A 4,346-nucleotide genomic window follows, 5' to 3' on the forward strand; every position below is an offset into this window, starting at 1 on the left:
AACTCAGGGCCTGGACACATCCGATTTTCTGGGGGCTCATGGGAGATCAGAGTCTCACAGGGATTTTCCTGCCCGGGGCTGGCTTTAAACTGCGATCCTCAGATCTCAGCCTCCTGAGTGGTTAGGATGACAGGCGGGAGCTGTTGGCTGCGCTTACCGGAAGTGAGGCTGATGAATGGGGGGGGAGGGCTGGGGCGGAGAGCTGAGACGGGGACACTGCCCGCACCTCTGGCCATAGCCACCCCCCTCTCCTGCGTTTCCTCCGCGTCCTGATCTAGGAGAACGATCTGATCTTCTACGAGTGCAGTGCGTATTCGGGTCACAACGCCACGGAGTCCCTGCTTCACCTGGCCAGGTAGGAGACCCCTCCCCGCTCCCCCCCAAAGGTGAAGAAGGCCACACCCCCAACCCCAGGTCTGCAAGGACCCCTGAACCCTCTACCCCGGCTGAGGCCACGGGAGAGCAGGCCACGGGACGGCAGCCAGGCCACGGCCACGGCCACTGGAGGGCAGGCCACGGCCACGGGAGGGCAGGCCACAGCCACGGGAGGGCAGGCCATGGTCTCAGTCACAGTGCTGAAAGGTCGGGTCACAGAGAGATCGCTTCCTGAGGTCCAAGTTCTTACCTGCTCACACCGAAAGTTCAGGAAACAAGACCACACCTCAGAGCCTTTGCCACTATGGAGGAGCTCATTCGAATGCCAGCCACCCAGGTGGGCGTTGATTCCGTCTATCCGTCCATCCACCCACCCACACGTCCATCCTGGCCCTCACCCATCTACCCATCCATTTATCCACTCAGCCGACCATCCATCCATCCACTCCTTCACCCATCCACCCACCCATCCATCTACCTATCTATCATCCATCCATCCATCCATCTACCCACCCATCATCCATCAAGCCACCCACCCATTATCTATCCACCCATCCACCCACCCATCCAGCATCCATCCATCTACCCATCCATCATCCATCCATCCATCCATCCATCCTCCATCCATCCACCCACCCATCCATCATCCATCCATCCACCCATCCATCCTCCATCCATCCATCCATCCATCCTCCACCCATCCACCCACCCATCCAGCATCCATCCATCTACCCATCCATCATCCATCCATCCATCCACCCATCCATCATCCATCCATCCACCCATCCATCATCCATCCATCCATCCATCCATCCATCTATTCACTCACCCACCTACCCACTCATTTATCCACCCAGTCATCCATCCATCCATCCATCCATCCATCCACCCATCCATCATCCATCCATCATCCATCCATCCATCTACCCATCCATCCATCCATCCACCCATCCATCATCCATCCATCCATCCACCCATCCATCATCCATCCATCCATCAATCCATCTATTCACTCACCCACCTACCCACTCATTTATCCACCCAGTCATCCATCCATCCATCCATCCATCCATTCATCCATCCATCCATCTATTCACTCACCCACCTACCCACTCATTTATCCATCCATCCATCCATCCATCCATCCACTTATCCACTCACCCATCAGCCATTCCATCCATTCACTCACGTATCTACCCACCCATTTATCTACCCAATGATCCATCCATCCATTGATCCACCCATCCACCCATCCATCCAGTCAACCATCTACCCACTTATTTACCCACCCATCCATCCATCCATCCATCCACCATCCGCACATCCATCCACCCATCCACCTATCCATCATCCATCCATCCATCCATCATCCACACATCCATCCACCCATCCACCTATCCATCCATCCATCCATCCAACAAACATCCAAGAGTACCCATGATGCACTGAGTGCGCCTAGGAGGATTCTTTTCCAGTATTTCAACTTGAGAAATTAAAAATCCAGAACCATTGATCAGTTCCTCAACACATAGAGATGATATGTTATGACATATACCATAGGGGAGGTTCTAGACTCTTCTCTTCCGCTGAGGCTTCTGGCAAAGCTCTCTGGCCTTGTTGACAGCTCGAGAGCCTTCACCACACTCCCTTAGTGGGAGATGCCTGGGGGTTACAGCAGGGTTAAGAAGAGACGGTTGCTTGCTTTCTTTCCCTCTCTTTTTTCCCCCTGGTGATCCTGGGGCTTGAACTCAGGACCTGGGCGCCGTAACCTGAGCTCACTCGCTGAAGGCTAGCCCTCTACCAACTGTGAGCCAGGGCTCCACTTGCAGCTGTCTTGTTGTATGCTAGTTCATTGGAGAGAAGAGTCTCTTGGGCTTTCCCTGCGCAGGCTGACTTGGAGCCCCAGTCCTCGGATCCCAGCCGGGACGGCAGGTGTGAGCCCTTCCCCCTCCATAGCGACCCTCCATCCCCTGATCCCTGTCGCTGTGAGGGGCCTGGGCAGGAGGGCTTCCTGGAGGAGGCGTCTGCATTGACTGCACGCTGGCTTGACACTGACACTGACTCACACACACACTCACACACTCACACACACGCACACACACTCACACACACCACACACATACATACACTCACACATACCACACACATACATACACTCACACACACATACACACACTCACACACGCACACTACACACACATACACACTCACACACACATACACACACTCACACACATACACACACACATGCATACCACACACCACACATACCACACACTCACACACACATTCACACACCACACACACACACCACACACACTCACACACACACCACACACACACACACACCACACACTCACACACACACTCACACACCACACACACACACCACACTCAGTCTCACACACACACTCACACTCACACACACACCCCGGGGCCGCCCGGCGGCTGTGTGGGCTCTGCTCTGGCGGCTGGGGGAGGAAGGGGTGCTCGCTGAGCCCCCCCGGCTCTCCCCCCCCAGCGGCCTTTCCCCCCCGCAGGTTCCTCTTGGAGCAGGAAGACTTGGTGAGGGAGGACACCGTGAAAGTTAGCTCCTCCACCAAGAAGAAAACCTGCTGTGGCTGACGTGTGTGTGGGGGGGGGTATCTGCGCCCGCCCCACCCCACCCCGAGCCTCCTGACAAACCCCCCATCTTTGATAACAACCTGACCCCACCCCAGGGGAAAGGAGGGCCATGCATGGGACCCCCCCACACACACATGCGGCATCTTAGAATCGGGTCCTTTCTCCCTTCTCCTCCCCGCCCCACCTCCAGCCTCCTTTCTGGGGTGTGTGGGAGGTGGGGTGGTGGTGGCAGGTGTGTGGTGGGGGGGAGAAACAGATGGACTTCTCCTCTCCACGCCCTTCTCCTCCCTTCCCTCGGGGATCCGGGCGCTGCCGTTGCTACAGCAACCGCATGGGTGGGAGGGGGGGCGTGGCTGGCCGAATCCCAGGGGCCCAAGGTGCCCCCCCCCCGCAGACACGGCCAGGTAGGCCGGGCGGGTGGCGTTGGTCCAGCGTGGTCTACACGCCCCGTGCAGCTGGCGTCAGCCAGGAGACGTGGCGGGTCCTGAGCGGGGTACCCCCTTCCACCCTGAGCCTCAGCGTCACCACGCACGCCGGGTCCCATCGTGGAGCTGGGGGGGGCTCACAAAGAGCACCCACGCTTTTCCCGCTCATCCCCACGGCCACCGGGCCTCCCGCAAGACGGGGTCACCCCCAGAGGACTTCCCACTTGACCGCGGTGATGGGATGAGAAGAAACGGAGGCTAGGAAAAGCCATCTGAACCCCACACCCGTGGCGGCTCCCGCCTGCCATCCCAGCCACTCAGGAGGCGGAGATCGGAGGATCGCGGTTCAAAGCCAGCCCGGGCAGGAAAGACCGTGAGACTCTGATCTCCAAGGAACCACCAGAAAACCGGAAGTGGCGCTGTGGCTCAAGTGGTAGAGCGCCAGCCTTGAGCTGAAGAACTGAGGGACAGCGCCCAGGCCCTGAGTTCAAGACCCATAACTGACAAAAAACCAAAACAACAACAACAGCAAAAACCACAAGAACGAATGTCCAGACATCTTTGCTCATGATTACAACACAATACAAAGCATCTTTGCGCATGATTACTACATAATACGAAGCATTCAAAACCCCCGTGCCTGGGACCGGACAAACACATGGAGGCCATTTGCTACCCGTATCAGACTCTCTCCTCGCACCCTTCCCTTCAGCCCCCCACTCCTGTCCCCAGTCCCCGCTCACGGCTCCCATGTGGATCTAGGGTCCCCAACCAGAAACCCACACCAAACCAAACCAAGCCAACGTTCTAAATATCCCTCAAACGACAGCTCCCCGGAAAACCTGACTGTGGCCATCCGCAGGCCGGCTCCGCACAGACGGGCGCGCAGCCCCCTTGGCGTGGAAGCTGCTGACTTCGTCC

General features: G+C 57.4%; 1 long non-coding RNA gene across 1 annotated transcript; it reads left to right on the forward strand.

The window, feature by feature from the left end:
* The first annotated feature begins 276 nt into the window (after positions 1-276).
* Positions 277-2,931, forward strand: LOC105991129. The gene is made up of 3 exons (XR_001175345.1): positions 277-355; positions 642-712; positions 2,916-2,931. It is a non-coding gene; the product is annotated as an uncharacterized LOC105991129 (long non-coding RNA).
* Positions 2,932-4,346: the final 1,415 nt, after the last annotated feature.

This window comes from Dipodomys ordii, unplaced genomic scaffold (genome assembly GCF_000151885.1).
Source record: "Dipodomys ordii isolate 6190 unplaced genomic scaffold, Dord_2.0 Scaffold69, whole genome shotgun sequence".
Classification (NCBI taxonomy): domain Eukaryota; kingdom Metazoa; phylum Chordata; class Mammalia; order Rodentia; family Heteromyidae; genus Dipodomys; species Dipodomys ordii.